Below are 17,757 nucleotides of genomic sequence, written 5' to 3'. Positions count from 1 at the left end.
GGGTGCATTGAGTTGTCAAGCATCTTGTTTTAAAATCATCATTTTGTGCATAAGAATCAGACACAAAATCAAATGAAATACTTGTAATAATTGATACATTATTAAGAGAGGGTCTTTAAATCAAAGCATCAACCATGACGTTTTCTTTACCAAGTTGGATTGAATGTTGGGCTGAAAATTTTGAATAAAAGCATCCCTCTTGATATGCCTATCATCTATTAGGGATTGAGATAATAAGCAACTAATACCTTGTTAATCATTTTTTATCATTAAGTTAACACCCTATTTATCAATAAGCCTCAACAGGTTCTACCTACAACAACTACAGAGGCTCAAAGAATCATGGACAGTAGCCAGTAGTGAGAGGGAGAGTGAGGCAGGGGCAGGAGAGAAAAAAAGAGTGTTGACTATCTGGCAGCCGGCATAGTTTGAAAATTATGTCTTTTTAGGCATAGTAACACAATTGTGCATTTTTAATCATAGTAATGATGGAAAGTTCTCTGCTTTTAGAGATGGTGTGGTGATGCAAGTGGGAAATAAGCCTTGCATGACCATAGCCTAAACTTTTAGAAAGAAGGCCGCCTATAATTTTAAATACTATTCCAAGATACCTCAACACAAGCTTCCGACCATGGTAAGGTTCATAGACATCAATCGCATACCCATTTCTCTTTGTATATACAATAGTTATAGCTTACAACAAACAAAATGGCGGATTTAGGGTTTAGTGCAAAGATTGAAAAGGTCCACATAAGGAAATTTTTGGGTATCATTTTGTCAAGGGTTGTTTTGGTCGTCTTAACTCACTATACCAATTGACTTGAAGACTTCAAAAAACCACTCACAAGGACCTCTGCCGTATGCAAGAATAATTGGTCACGATGCACTTTAACCAACATCATGTCAATGATCCCACATTGACTGTTGTGACGCAAATAGTATTTTCAGTTTGGCTTGGCAATTTACAAAGCTCAAAAAATACCTAGGTTTAGTGTATTCTGAACTTCAAAATTTGACATTTACCTTCAAAAAATAAATTGGAAAGGTGGAAAAAACCTCTAAATTGTGGCAAAACCTCTTATTTCACTTTCAAAGGTTTACCAAGTTTTCCAGAAAATAATTAAGCAAACCATGATGAGAGTAAGTGAGATTGTTTTGAAAAAATCCTATTTTTAGAGTATTATAGAAGTTCTAAAGAGCTCCATCTACTTGCATCTCTCTCTCTCTCTCTCTCTCTCTCTCTCTCTCTCTCTCTCTCTCTCTCTCTCAAACTCTCTCGAGTCTGCACAACCGTGGAAATCGGACCTTGCAAAGCTACATAAGAACTCTCTACATTCGGTTGGAATTGTGAGGACGATGGAATTATGCTAAGTCTGCCATTGTTTTCTCTCTTGAGGGAGCCCGTGTTAGGGAGATATTTCTAGTTGGGGATTGACGTTGGCATAGTATAGAGAGGCATGCAGTCGGGAGGGAGGGGAGAGGGTAGGGTGCAAGTATGGAGGCACGCCAAGGTGAAATAGCTGGGGTGGGGGATGCATCTTTAGTGCTAATGAACATTTATTTTGGTTGAGCTTGTAGGTATTAAAAATGGGGTCAATGACAAAGCATCCAAAGAATCATCTGCTCTTTGTAGCAATGCGTGCTGGCATGCAATCATGGAGGCAGTTACCCCCTATAGCAATGCACGTTGTTGTGCGATAGTGGAGGCAGGTGCTTCGAGGGAGGAGGCACCTGGAAGGCATCAATGAATCCGAGTATCCACAACGATGGAAAGGTAGCCTCTTTGGACTTCATGAGCTCCTTGGCTTCGTTTGATTCTAGTAGCTCTCTTACACACTCTTTGTTCTCATCAGTGGTAAGCAGTGTTGACACCTTTATCACACTACACTACAACCCTACTTACTTTTGATAGAGCCAATGATCAATTCCATCCCCTCCCTCACCTCTATAGGGATCATTGTCATAAAATGGGTCTTGGATGGAACACAATCATCACTACATTGGAAAAGGAGCATACTCATAACAATCTAGAGCAAACATCTCAATATGCTTCACCTTCATGGACCCAAATAAACAATAGCTCCAGACAAAAAACAAGCTGAAGCATACACATGCAAGACAATAACAATATAACCCCATTGTAGCATTTAGTATTTTTTTGGTGCCATGTCCACCACAAGAACACGATTATTGAAGATACTAACTGATAAAGCGGGTTTGGTGAAGAGACCAATCAAGCTCCTACAAACAAGCTTGGGATACTCTAGATGTTCTTTATGCAAGTCGCAACGAGGCAAAAATTGCATTGTTGTGTAAAGAGCTGAAGTTGAAGATTATGCAAGAGGAAGACGACATGGACACTTGGGTTCTAGTATCCATAGGCACCTCCTTTCTATAGGTGAAGCTAATTATGACAGTTCACTTAGGCAAACTATTGTCGATGCATTGCCAGACTCTTACTAGACTTTTGCTAGTACTTGGAGACTTATAACCCAAGGAACCCTCACGATGTCAAGTTTCATGCATTATGCACATTGCAATTATTGCATTCAATCTTAGCTACAAAAGATTATTAGCACTAGTTTAATACCAAAAGAGGACACTTAATGTCCTTTTATAAAAAAAATGAAATTAAATACTACTTGCATTAGACGTTGTGTTTAAGAAAATATAACCTTGCATTTTAGAAGCTACCACGATCAAGAACTATACTCATCAAGTTGACCCTCATAAGACTATGACTGATTCTTTAAAGAAATTGACTTTATAAGCTTAAGAAAAAATGATGTAAAAAATTTTATGTGACTTTTCCACAATTGTGCAATTGATAATCAAAAGTTTCATGTGCCAAAAAATTCACTTGAGAGTATGTAAAGGGTTTGATATGTCCATGTCAAGCATATCATTGTATACAAAGAAAAATATGTTCTTGATATATTTGTGAGTTTTCGATAGTGATACATTGCTTACCCTTTCCATTGAGGAGTCAAGGTGACAATAGAAGGCTTTGGTATGCAACAATTATTGGATCATTTCAAATATTAAAACCTGTACAAGAGAAAACTTTGATATTTTAGTTCTTGAGGAATAAGTATTCAAAACCTCAAAAAATATCAAACTTCCTTTGTTCTATCATCCAGTCATTATGAATAGGCTTTGACTGAGTAAATTTTGTTGCAAGTGACTGTAGTGGCATTCCTGCCACTAGGATTGAGCAACTACTTATTTTGTCTCTATTATCTTTAAAAGATTGCTCACAAAATAGAAAGTGCACTAAATATTATGATTTTGTTCATGAATTGAATGCATGCCGATGTGTGGTCTTGGAGGTAGGTGCTACATGGGAGGAGGAGGAGGCAACTACGATGGGGGAGGAGGCATCTGCAGGCAGGGAAGGAGACAATTGTGGTGCATAGACATCATAGGAGTGCGCAGGGAGGGACAGGGCGGAGAAATGCAAAGATTGGCCTTTAAATTCTAAGAGTCCAAAGAGGAGTGAACGCCAGCATGGCATGTGCTCATAGGTGTGCCCAATTTTCTTTTAAATTCTTCATTAGCAAAGTATAGGCACATGCAACACACACACACACACATACACAAAGCAAGCGAGAGAGAGAGAGAGAGAGAGAGAGAGAGAGAGAGAGAGAGAGAGAGAAGGTAGAACGCTCACATTTGGGAGAAAGAGAGCGAGGGAAGAGTGAGGAGAAGATGGATTTGGAGTAGATAGGGAAGGAGTTTGTGGATCACTATTACTCCATCTTTGACACCAACATGTCATATTCTTTGACAAAAACACCACATTAGGAAAAATAAGAACCCTCTAGCACCCTTTGGTATTATGGTTAATTAGAGGCCAACCAGTAGGAGGAGGGTGGTGGATACACTCTACGCCCCCCCGGGGGGGGGGGGCACTTGGAACCTCCAAGTTTTTCTCTTTTTTTTTTAAAGCCCCAAAAATTTGAAAATTTGAAAATTTCTCAAAATTCAAATCTTATCTTCTTTAAACCCCCTTAAATCTATTCTATGGTCATAAAAACGTTTTTCGACCTCCAAAAGTCAAAACGAGCACCAAAAAAACGCCTACAATCTAAAAATAATAAAAAACTATTGAAACATCATTTTCTACTCTCCAAATCTCTCCCAAACTATCCCGTACTTGAGAAGTGATTTTCTCTCTCTAGAACCGATGTTCCAAGCCCTCCTTGGTAGCACCCATCACACTCACCCTCTACTCCAACACTATCTTTCTAATGTCACCTCCATTGCAGTTGCAAGGAAGCTCTTCTCTCTTCCCCCTCCCACCTCCCATTGCGACACCAAGCAAGGGTCATCTACCCTCTCCTATCTCCATTGCGGAACCAACCATGCTCCTTTCCCTCTCTTCCACTCCCACATCAAGCAAGGGTCATCCACCCTCTCCTATCTCCATTGCGGAACCAACCATGCTCCTCCCCCTCTCTTCCACTCCCACTTCCCATCAACACACCAAGAAAACTCATTCTCTTTTTTCCACTTGCATTGTAGCAATAAGCAAGGTCCTCTTCCTCCTCCTCCTAATTTCCTTTACTCACCTATGGCAAGCTCTACTCCACAAAGGCGACCAAAGGATGAGGTCACTGGACTTGCATGCCACAACACAAGAGTATAGATGGTGAATGGGTGCCACAAAATTTCACCAAAGATGCTTGGGTATACATGCACCCATCTGCTATTGGCCCTCACCGTGTTTGAAATCGTGCAAACTTGGATCATCATTGGAAAGGAAAGCCCCTTGGCTTCAATAATCACAAGGACAAGGGGACCGTAGACATTGTGCAACATGTTTTTTCAATGTCAAGCATGCAATTGCAACAACCCGCTCGATTTCGAGTACATTGTAAGCAAATGTTTTGACAATATAAATGTAGGTGTGAAGTCACAGTGGAATGTTTTTGTTTTTATGGCTTTATAATTATGTTTTGGCTCGCTTTTGCAGTCATATTTCCATCTACATCGATGGAGGAGTAGTCACTTCATAGCTTCTCCGACACATTCAATGCTATACATGCAGATATTGGAGAAACAATTTTTGCACTTTGCCGAGCTGCCAAATTGGTTCGAAGAAGAATTTTCTTATATTTACACTCCTATATTGTACCTACTACAATGCAAGATTATGAGAAGCTTGGGTATCTTCCTTATTAAGTTTGGAGTGGCCACAACCAGATTTATGGTCGATAGCATCTTTCAAGCAAAAGATGGTATTAGATGCCCAAAACTCCTTGAAATATTCTAAAGCTTCAAGGTCTTTGGGCTTGAGTTTGTGTTTTCTTGTTCATTGTTTTGTGTATATCTTTAAAGAGTCTGCAATTGCGGAGACAACCACAATGCTTGCATGTAAAGATGAGGATTTAGGGAGGCCTTTAGAAGAGAACTCGGGTTTTGTGGAGGGCGTGCATAATGGACATAGGTACGATTGTAAAGTTGGAGCATCAAGTATAAGAATGCACTATTTAAAATCACGCACATGCTTGTATGTACGGTTTCACTACGATCCTTGGATGTGAAATCTTGGAGTGTGGACTCCCTTGCAGTGTATAGATCTATCGCAAGGTTTGACATTATAGTGAAGATACCCAATGATTGCAGAGTTGGTAAGAGATTGGAAGACAAAATGAAGGTCCAAGATGATTGGGGCATGGATGGAACTATGCTATCACTGTTATAGCCTTGAAAATGTGAGAGTTTCAATAACAGTGATAGCATAGTTCCATCCATGCCCCAATCATCTTGGAAAGAGAATGGAAAACAAAACAAAGGTCCAAGATGCTATCCCTCTATAATCAATTTTCTTACTTTGAATATAATTTTTCATTCAAAAATAGTTGTCTTATGTATAATTTATTTTAGTACCATTTTTACGTATTATTTGAATCCACGCATCACAATGAGACAAAAGTCCATTTTTATAGCGTGATTTGATTGTCCCATTTCAAAAAGACATTTTATTCAACTTTTTTTGGAAAAAATATCTAATTTTAAAAGGGCCATTATTATAAAAGGAGGGTTTGATAACTCATTCTCACTTTTCACTTCTGCAACCCTTGAGCTCTTCCACTTTCTATTGACACTCCGAACCAGATATAGATGCATACATAGCCTCTGCTTCTGTGCCCATATCCACCCCTTTGTCACACCTCACCCTCTTTCTTGACGACACCAACTACAAGGGAAAGTTGGATCTTCACACCTTTTTCACTCATCGCCCCGACCTTGATGCCATGGTGCCGCACTCGAGGGATAGGGAAAGAATGGATGCATGGACACTTAAATTTCAGCTAGATTTGAGCTTTTCTGGGGTAGTGGGGTGCACACAAGGCGAAAAAAATCAAAAAGGGGGGTGGAAACGAGGGTGCACAAAACAGCCAAACAAGGATCCCTATTTGGCTATTTTATACACCCTTGTGGACACCCCCCTTTTTGCTTTTCTTTGGCATTGTGTGCATCCTAGGACCCGAGAAAAGCTCAAATCCGGCTGAAATTTTAGTGTCAACACATTACTTCACCCCCTCCCCCCTGACATTGCTAGAGCCAAAGCTAAATGGGTGCATGAATACTTGAATTCAAGCACAATACATGCTTTTCTAGTGTCATGGAGTACACACAAAGCTTTTTTTTTTTTCAAAAAGGCGGATTGGCCACAAGGGCGCACAGAATAGCCAAACACGAATATGTTCTGCGTGACCTTGTGGTCCACCCCCCTTTTTTATTTTTTTGGGCTTGTGTCCTCTAGGACACTAGAAAAGAATGCACTGTGCTTGAATTCAAGTGATCATGCATAAATACACCCCCATTCCCCCGACACTAGTGGACCCAAAGGTTGTACATTAGACAGACATCATTTAACTTAAAAACATTATGAAGCAAAAAAACTTAAATGATTTGGACATAGAAGATACAAAACTTTGAATACTTTAATCACATAAACACAAAAAATTTGGATACACAAGTAGGGTAGGAAATACAAAAAAGATAAGTTTTAATTCGGCTAATGCTCAAAGTCTTGCCTCAATCGATATGCAAGTTGCATTTCCTTTGGTTGTATAGTCACTCTCTTTGCATGTATGGCACCGAGGTTGGTATCCTCTAACAAAAAATTGACGTGGGCGCCTCTACAGCTTCTTGAATCACCTCCAGTGCCATTGCTTGCATTTTTTATTGATTTCCATAGCTTTGGAGAACCTCCTTCACCATGCGAGCAAAGGGGGCTCCTCGAATGAGAAACTCGATTGTCTTCTGGTAGTGGGTGATGCTTGGGATTCTTTAAAAACTTAGATTTGTGATGATTTACATGCTTCACCACGCCGCTGGTGTTTGCACCTCCTCTTGTTCCTGATCGGCCTCCTCTCCTATTGCCTCCCGATCTTGTGTTGTAGGGAGATCTCCTTGCCCACGGGGTAGTGTCTTCCATGCCACTAGCACCTGGTGTGTGTGGTATCTCAGCACGCTACCATGGTGGCTTTGTCTTTGACTCACTATCTGTATGCACCACTTAAGCTCGAGACCCTTCTGCTTGCGTTTGTTGGTGTGGTGGCTATTTCCTTTTACTTGCGGATGATGATTCCTTCTTCTTCTTGCCATTGTTTGATGCATTGCTTGAATCTTCGACGTGGTGTCTAGTGTACTTGCTGCTAATGCAATCATTTGCTCCTATGCCTATGGCTCATAGCCTCCAATGAGCCCTCTCCCTGATTACCTTTCCCAAAGCTTGAGGAGTGTCAAGAATGTCCAGGTGTTCGTAGGAGTTTTCTTGTGTTTTTAAGCCATGCTGGCTTCTTGCAACCTTGGAGAGTGTTTTTGTTAGCAGGGGGATGCTCTTTGGGGGTTTGTTTTGGTGACCGCCATGGGGTACGATGTGAGCTCACCTATGGAGAAAAACCAAGTGACAAGTGAGTGGATCTTATATTTCTAAGGTTCCGTTTTAGAAGGGCCCTTTCACACTATAATTTTATCTAAAAATCTATTATTTTTTTAAATGATGTCCCCAGACTTTAATAAAAAATAATGTATAGAAGAGAAGCTATTAACACTAAATCTACCTCAACGCTTGTCGGACCCTACATTGGCGTGGAGTAGTTATTGTCACTGAAGTGACCTCGACCCTTGCCGGTTGACCCTTGCCAGACCCTATATGTTGGTGCCATGTTGCATGCTTGGGAGATCCTTGTGACATTCACCACTTGTTGTGCTCTTGACAACTCAATTTTCACACTCCCCTTGCAATCTTGGATTGTCTCACATGCTCCATGGTGAGCTTACCAGCAAATGTCATGCAAAAGAACTAGTTGAACATCTCTTCCAAATAATTAGATGTACCACACCGCCACCATGTTGAGTATTTTTAAAGTACACCCCCCTAGCTTGATAATGGGACTTCTCCATGCCCCGAGTGCGAAAAATCTAAAGCGAACCATATTTGTGCATAAAAATTGCTCCATGCACAAATAAGATATGTTATTCACACAAGTAAATGATGAAAATTATGAAATGAAAACAATCTTTTATAATACTTTAACTATTGACATGGATTACCATGTAATGTGTGATGTTATTCTCATCCCAAGCAAGGGTAAAGACGTTGGTGGAATCCGCCAACACCACTTGAAATGATTGGTGTTGCTTCTGTGTTGTGCTAGTAAGACCCATAAGCTTGACCATTCTATCAAAAGTTTCCAAAACTTGCTTGCGCTTGTTTGAAAGCTTTCCATTTGAGTCATTGTCAGTAGTGGCCTTGTAAAATTCCTTCCATAGCTCCCAAAGCCTTCTTTGCAAGTGTTGGCCAGGAGAATGATTGCTTCAACAATTCCAATTTTCTCACACATATACCTGTCAACCTCTCACAATCTCTCTCAAAACCCAAGTACACACACCTAAACTACGGCACCACACGCACATATACACACATAGTATATACTTGATAGTGAATGATTGTAAGAAAAGATAATTTAGACAAGATTAGAGAGTAGACAACATAACATAGCATAAGAGAGGAGAGAGAGGAATCTTGAAAATCAATAGCCTAAAGATTGTAGCCCCAAACTCCACAAAACCTCTTGTGGAGTTTGGTTATTTGAAGTTTGGTATTAAATATTTGTTATTACTTATTGGTGACAAAAATTGGAGGCCCCTCTTTACACTTAGTTCCACTTTAGTCTTTGTGTGGTGGCTATCACTTATTGCATGAATAGGGTGAGTTCTCACTAATTACTTATAAGCGATCCATAGTGGCTTATTGAAAAAATAAACTATAACACTATGCAAATGAAAATGGCCGAGAATAATTTATTGCCGATGTCTTCTCCTCAAGTTCCACTCTACACAACATCAAATCATTGTTAGTAAACATAGAAAGATAGCACAATAATTAACCATTACATCCCAGCTATCTCAATTTTAGTTAACTACATACAATAGAAGGGTGCCCAATCTTGTAGCATCCCAACTATCTCAATTTTAGTTAACTACATACACTAGGAGGGTGCCCAGTCTCGTAGCATCTAGCTCTATGGTGCTTATTAGCATGCTTAGTTTAAAGTTGTTATAAATGCTTAATAGCAAAGTGAAAATTTTGCAAAATAGCATGAAACTTTTTGCAATAAAAGTAGAAGCAGTAGGCACAATGTTAGGAAGTTTTGAATTAGAAGTATTAAGAGAGTGACTATACACAATCTCAATTGGAGATTTACCTGTAGCAGAGTGAGTTGTATTGCTATAAGAAAACTATTAAATATGCAAGTATTCATCTCATTTCTTGGGTTGAGAAGACATGTAAGCTTTCAATAAATCAATAATAGTGCGACTATTGATTTCTATTTTACCATTAGACTCAAAAAGCACTACAAAATTTGGAATCTCTATCAGATATGATTACTTTTGGCAAACCATGATAAGAAAAAACAACTTTTAAGAATAAAAGTGCATCTTAATGTGTAGTGAGAACTTTCTTGCATGGAATGAAATATGCTTTCTTAGAAAAATAATCAATCACAATCAAAATTATATCATGCTTGTGAGCAGTGAGTGGGAAACTAATAATAATTTCCATAGAAATATGTTCCCAAGGTCTTTCAGAAGTGGGAAGAGGGTGCAAAAGACCTAATTTCTTACTTGTTGCTACTTCAATCTTTTGGCAAATCAAAAAAGTTGAAACATACTGCTTAACATCACTTTTGTAGTGGGCTAATAAAAACACGACGTAAATTTTGGAAAGTAGCAGCAAAACCTCTATGTCCAGCATAAGGTGGTTGATGTAATTTTGCAATGAGTTAAACATGGAATGGTTTTGTGACACACAATTTCTCTTTGAAGTAAAGGAAATTTTTTTGTATGGTGTATTCAAGAAATGTGTGCACTAAATTTTCAAGCATATGCAACCAAGTGGTTTTAAAGTCATCGTCTTGTGCATAAGTAACAGACATAGTATTGATAAAAGGAAGTACCCGTAATAATAGATAGATTATTAAGATGGGGTCTTCAACTCAAAGCATCAGTCACAACATTTTCTTTACCAGGTTGGTACTAAATGTTGGGTTGAACACTTTGAATAAAAGAAGCCCACTTAATATGCCTATTGTCTATTAGGGATTGAGATAATAAGTACCTTGATTCTTCCTGATTCTTTTTAATTATCAAATCAGCACCCATTAGATAGTGTTCTCAAATTTTCAAAGCATGCACTACAGCAGTCAATTCTTTATCATACGTAATAAATTTAGATTCATATGGTTTAAATTCATGACGTTCAAATGCAAGTGGATGTTTATCTTGCATAAGAACTACACCGATACCTTTTCCACTAGCATCAGTGACTACCACAAAGACTGGTCAATCAAAATTAGGTAGTTGTAACACAGGTACATTAGTCAAATCCTTCTTGAGTACAGTGAATGAGATTTCTTTTAGGTGAATCCATACATATGGGGTGTTTTTCTTTAGCAAGAGAGTCTAATAATGAGATTTGTAAGCAAAATTACGAACAAACTTCTTGTAATAATTACATAGACCAATGAAAAAACATAGCTCATGTAGATTTTTGGGTCTAGGCTAGGATTTTACAGCTTTAATTTTCTTGGGATCTACATGTATTCTCTTTCCTGATAGAATATGTCCCAAATGCTTAATTTTAGATTGGAAAAATGAACTCTTTTCTAGATTCAAGTATAGGTGGTTTTGTAAAAAATGGTCAAATACACGTGTTAAATGCTCCTTATATTCTTGCTGAGATTTACTAAACACAAGAATATCATCAAAAAATACAATTAAAAACTCTTGATGGTTAATGAAAATTTGGATCATCATATGAGTGAAAGTAGCTGGTGCATTTGTCAAGACAAATTGAATGACAAGAAATTCATAGTGTCTTGTTTGTGTTGTTCTAAATGTAGTTTTATAAACATCTTCTTTAAACATTTTAACTTAATGATACCTTGATTTAAGGTCAATTTTGTTGAAAATTTTTTCCTCTTTCAATTTGTCCAGTAGATCATCCACTCTAGGAATAGGAAATCTATTCTTAATGGTGATCTTATTTAGAGCCTTGTAGTCAATACACATATTTAAGATTCCATTTTTTTCTTAACAAGAAGTACTGGAGCTCCATATGGTGAACTACTAGGTCTAATAAGTCCCCAATCAAGTAAATTTGTGATACAATTTTGTATTTCCCTATGTGTGGTTGGGTTTACACGATAGGGTGCTCTACAAGGTGGTTCACTACTTGGAATAATATCAATTTTATGGTCTTCAGGGTGTGATGGTGGTATCACAGGAGGCAAATCATGCATGAAACAATGTTTAAATTATGAAAGAAATTCATCGTGTGAAGAGTCTTGAGGAGTTTTAGTTTGAGCAAAGAGTTGGTTTACAAGCACTAGATATGTTTTTCCTTGCTTTTGAATTGCTCATTTGGCTTGAGCGTAAGATAGTAGTGGGAATTTTTTATGTTCCAAGATTGCTTGAATGGAATAGATTTTTCTTTCATGGGTGAGAGTTAAAGTGCATGTTTTGTAATTGATTTTAAATTCATGTTGAAAAGGCATTACCAAAATCATATCAATATCATGCAGTGGTGCAACTATAAATGTACATGTATGAGAAAATTCACCAATGAAAATTTCAACAGTGACTTGAGTTTTATAGATGAAACGTTGATTATTAAAGACAATTTTTACTTTGTAAGGTGAAGAGAGTTATGAAAGAGAAAGTTGTTGTGCCAACCACGTAGAGATTAAATCATGGCTACTACCATCATCTAAGAGAATTATGATAGCTTCACCTTTAACTATGCCTTTCACTTTGAGTAGAGTGTGTGGAAATATATGAATACTTGGAGAAGGATTTCCATTGGCATCATACTCAGGATCATGGCCCTCACCATAACTGACCTCAACATCATTGTCATTCGGATTAGCATCTTCGATGAGGTCAATTTGTGCATCATTTGGGCGGTTTTTGTTGAATGGTCTGTGGTTGTGGTTGTGTGCGACTCCATTAGGTTAACCATTCTCCTAGCAAGGTTGTTTGTCCACTTATTTACATAGTGACCAAATCAAAAATATTTGAAACATTTGACCTTTTTATTACTATTGGAAGATTGATTGGGGTGTTGATTATTGGAAGGATTTTGGTTGCCCCTCTGCTACATGTAGTTGTTGTTGTTGTTGCAATGAGGTTGAGAGGATCTAGCAAAGTTTTCAAATTTGCAATATAAAATAATGAGAAAATAAAGAAAATAAATGGAATAATTTATACCTAGCTATAAAAGCGATGATGACATCCACTTTGAAAATGTCATACCAAGGCACGATTGAAAACGATGAGCAATTGAGTGGGTTGTTTGCAAGAAACTAAATTTTGTCTGGCATCCAAACTCCCTTGTTCCCAATGGCAATGGAAATTGACAAAGAATTTTGTATTCACAATATATTTCGAATGATAAGGCTAGGTTGTGTTACTTTAAAGAAAATCTAATTTGGAACTTTATGAGAAATGTCGTTCAAGGAGATCCTCGAGATCAATGGAAATTGTGGAGTTTTATGAGTTTTTGACGATCCGAAGTAGAAGGGATTTAAATGAAGCTTTTACAGGTACATTCTGGCAAAGATTTTTGAAGTTGTCCGGCCAAGAATAATGTTTTACTTCTTGACCTGGGTGGCCATAGTATTGTGGGTGGCTTCTTGAACTAGGTGGCGAAAATATTATGGGAAGCCAAGAGTTGTTGATGATATGTAGCCAAGGATTTTTGAATAAGGGGTGGTCAAAATAAATGAAGCGTGGGAAGTTGAAAGAATTTCTCATCTTTGCTTCTTGAGCTGAGAAACCCACTAAGAAATAGAGTCAAGAGGGGGTGACATACCTCTTAAGTTAGTTGGTTTCGTACAATGGGCGGCCGGCCAACTAAATATTTTCTTTTCCAATATTGTTGAACAAAAGGTGAAGTGTATGGCACGCAGTGAGTAAAGTGGAGAACGATAGCACGCTTGGATTCTTGGGGAGCTAATGGGATGTATGAGGTGATTCAAACCTCGAGCATGAAGGCAAAGGTTCTCCCAAGGATAGGGGACCCATTTTGATGTCAATTCCGCAAGGTTTGGTAGAAATCTATGGTGATTCTCTCATGCATGCAAGAGAGGACTCTCACGGTAGTCCTTGTCGGACCATCAAGTTGCCTCATTGTGATATTCCCTTAGTGCTTTGGATACAAGGTGTCGCAACATCAACTTCAATTGGGGAATATCGATGCTACCCAAAAAAATTATGGCGTGGTAGATTGTTGTCGGCTTCACCTCAAGCCATCTTCTTAGTTATTCCTTCTTCTAATCTTGAGATACGCCTTCATAATTCCCCCATAAGATTGCTTAATCCGGAGCCAATTATTTCTAGAACTTTATCATTGCACTTCAATGCCCAATTTTTGATCATCGCTTCTTCAAAATATTTATAACCTCTTACTTCTTCAGTTCTCACCCTTTTGCCTTCACAATTCACAAGATTTAGCCATTAAATTGAAACTTAAAGTTAAACACACCAAATCTCGATTGTCGATAAGCGGAATTAATGTGTCATTTTGATGATTAATAGCCGATTACCCTTGATTTGCAAAATTGATGCTACAGATTTGTAAATTGCTCCTTAAAATTGGAAATCAATTGTTGATTCTTACCACTATTGGGAGGATATCCGAGAGAAAGGTTGCTTCAACAATTCCACTTTGCTTACACACATACCTGTCAATCTCTCACCATCTCTCCCAAAACCCAAGTATACACACCTAGACTAGGACACCACACACATAGTATAGACTTGATAGTGAAAGATTGTAAGGGAAGATGATGTAGACAAGATTAGAGAGTACCCATCATAACATAGCATAGCATAAGAGGATCTTGGAAATCAATGGCCTAAAGATTGTAGCTCCAAATTCACGGCACCTCTTATGGAGTTTGGTATTTAATATTTATTATTGCTTATTGGTGCCGAAAATTTGAGGCCCCTTTTTACACTTAGTTCCACTTTAGTCTTTGTGTGGTGGCTACCACTTATTGCATGAACCTTTACAGAGTGAGTTTTCACTAATTATTTACAAGCAAGCCATAATTTCTTATTCGAAAAATAAACTATAACACTGTGAATGAAAATGGCTGAGAATAATCTATTGCCGACGCCTTCTCAACTCCCAAAGTTCCAATCTATAGAGCATCAAAGTATTGTTGTTAAAAATAGAAAGACAACACAATAATTATCCATTACATGCCAGCTATTCCAATTGTAGTTAACCGCATACAACAAGAGGGTGCCCAATCTTGTAATAGAAAGGTTGACCTTATGCGAAACGAGAAACATGTCCGCCATGATGCCACGCTCCCGTAGGGGATCCTTTAGGAGTTGAAAAATAGCCTTGTAGGATTTAGTGCCGATCCCAGCTTCATCAAAATCTTGTTGCACATCATCTTCACTAACCACATTTGCTAATTTGTGCATAAACTCATTGGTGACTGCATCACTAATGTGCTTCCCCCTCGGTTAATGTACGATATAAATCACATCATGGGTATTGAGACTACTAGTGAGAAGGTTGATGTGATCATCTTGGCTTGTTTAGCAAAGTGTGAAGTAAAAGAGTCCCTTGCAAGTGAAGAACAAGTCACCTTGTGGCTGTTACTCATCGTTTGCATGCTCCACCCGTCTGTGTAACTATTTCAATGGATAAAAATGTGCGCTTGCATTCTCTTGCACCAAGGGTGTTTCTTTCAAATGTGTGATGGTGTTGCCAAGCTTCATAATGTAGGCATCCTTTTCTTGAATTTGTTGTTGGAGAGTTGCAACCTCCCTCTTGAGAGAGACAATTCTTTCTTGTTAGGCCAATGTGTTGAGTTGAAGATCTTAACATTGGTGCATCCGCAAATACAAAGAATAACTTGTACACCTAGAAAACCGCTTTCAATAACCTAACAAGCCTTCTTATTCCCTCCCAATAAATTGAAGAAATATTGAAAGGTTATTAAATGATGGATGAAAGCGGCCTATAATTATACGGGTACAAATGGCCATCCACCTAATGTCAACATTAGTCTCACCAGTGGTGCGACGTTCTTGTGATGATCTTTGATCACCCACACATGCGGCCTTTGGTGCAAACTCTGTGAGCAAGTGAATGTGTACGCTTGTGGTGTATGGAGTACTTGGTGGTGGAGGAACACAATTGGTGATTTTGTTGAGGACCATGACAGCTGATCTGTGATCTAGTAAAGGATGAAAAGAGGGAGGGAGGGAGATGAAAGGGGAGGATGGGATAGGGGAGGAGGAGGAGATAAGGGAACACGGAGGGAGGAGGAGGAGAGAACAAATATTTTTATTTTATTTTTTTTGGGGGGGGGAGGGATTTTAAGTAAAAAATAAGTGAAAATGAATATTTTGAAAAAAGAATCAAATTTTGGTCCTTAGTTGTGCATGTTTTATGACGTGGCCACACCTCCTTTACTCCCTTCACTTTCAAAAATCTAGAGAGAGAAAAGGACTTCGTAAGTCCACATCCTACATGTGTCTAAAAAAAGACTAGAAAAGCCTATTCAAAACTAGCTTCTTGAATGTCCTTGTCCCCTTAGCTCTACACAACATTAGCCTTAATCCCAAAACGTTAGGCTTCCTTACAAGGTCCATGCAAATTCCATATTTTTTTCTAATGAAGGAGGCACAAGAGATGGAGCATGGATATTCATGGTGGTCAGCTTCTACTATATAGGGCAAGCTTGGCAAGGGCTACAGTAGGTGCAAGTGAGTTGAGATAAGCAAGTGGTGGTTCTACGAGAGGCTGATAGAGTGGCTACAGGAGAAGATGACACAATACCTACGAGTGATAACAATGATGCATCTATGGCAAGAAAGAAGCTGCCAAGCCTGAGGAGTTCATCCGTGCTAAGAAGCCAGTTTCATCAACTAAGTATACATTAGAGAAGCAATCAATTGGCTTGAGAAATAAATTGAGATGTTGTCTTGATGTCTATTTGGCTATCGACCTAGTCCCCTTCATTAGTGGATTCTTCCTTGAAATTCTACCCCTCTGTCTCCTTCACCCCCTTCAATGGCTCTTGCCTTATTTTCATGGCCACCAAGAAGGTCTCTACCTGGTACTCCTTTGGCGAGAAGTCATGGCTTCTTGGGGTTAGGGGAGGTGGCAACCTTGTCAATCTTGAATGACTTGACAAATTGCTTCCCGGTGAATATGGCTTTGATCCCCTCTAGCATGGAAAGGATATAGCTACCAGTGGTGGTGGGAATCTTTGTGGGGCAAGCATGGGGTGGAGTCCCCTGGTTCCAAGCTGGATCTCAACCTATAGTAGTTTTTGCAATGTCTTTTGGAACCCTAGTGGGTACTCAACTATTGTTGATGCGATGGATTCAGATCAAGAGATGGGGTGACTCCTTTGAAATTGGTTCCCAACGTGTTGAGTGGGCTACCCCTAGTCTCACCTATCAAAAAAAATTTGAATGCCATAGGTCTCCAAGGATACTATGGTGGCAAGTTCTTTGACCCTCTTGCATTTGCTGGTGAATTGAAGAATGACAAGTATATTCCTAACTACTATAAGTTGGAGAGGTTACAACTCAAAGAGATCAAGAATGCCTACCTTGCCATGGTCTGTATGCTTGCCTTACCACAGAGCACAACATGGGTCCATTCCATTTAGATCTTTTCTTGCTTGCTTAAAAAATCTCGCTTGGGCTATGATAAGACTCGAGAGGAAGAAACTCTCTTCTTACGGTTAGTCTTACGGTTAGTGTTAGTTGGCTAATGAGAATGGAGTTGATGTCCACCTTTCTTTTTCTCCGCATAAGGTGACAAATAATGGATTTTGACAATGAATCTGTCTCAAACATATCTACTTGCAACACCAATTTACAGTGCTAACCCATATATATACTTACGCTTTAATTTCATATGGCTAGCATGTTTGATAGCTTGAAATTGAATGAGACAATTCCAAAAATGCTCAATGTAAGCGTGTACGTCTTCATTTCTACCTTGGCAGATTAAATCCCACTGGAAACATGCTTTATCTTTGTACTTCGTGGGTAAAAAATGGGGTAGAAACAGCTTTTTGATGACTGCATGCCACGTGTGAGGTCTTCTACCATGTTGTTTAGTGGCATTCCACCATAGTGGAGTGCTACTAGTGAGGTGATTTGATGCACATTTGATCATGTCATACTCAAGAAAGT

The 17,757-nt window shown here is 38.8% G+C and overlaps 1 pseudogene; it reads left to right on the top strand.

Annotated features, from left to right (window-relative positions):
• Positions 1–15,063: 15,063 nt before the first annotated feature.
• Positions 15,064–17,225, top strand: LOC147418794 (chlorophyll a-b binding protein CP24 10A, chloroplastic pseudogene; annotated as a pseudogene).
• Positions 17,226–17,757: the final 532 nt, after the last annotated feature.

The sequence above is a fragment of the Adiantum capillus-veneris genome, chromosome 29 (assembly GCF_014529385.1).
Source record: "Adiantum capillus-veneris isolate H3 chromosome 29, ASM1452938v2, whole genome shotgun sequence".
NCBI lineage: Eukaryota > Viridiplantae > Streptophyta > Polypodiopsida > Polypodiales > Pteridaceae > Adiantum > Adiantum capillus-veneris.
Note: the sequence above shows the minus strand (reverse complement) of the source record. Positions and strands in the feature narration are given on the sequence as shown.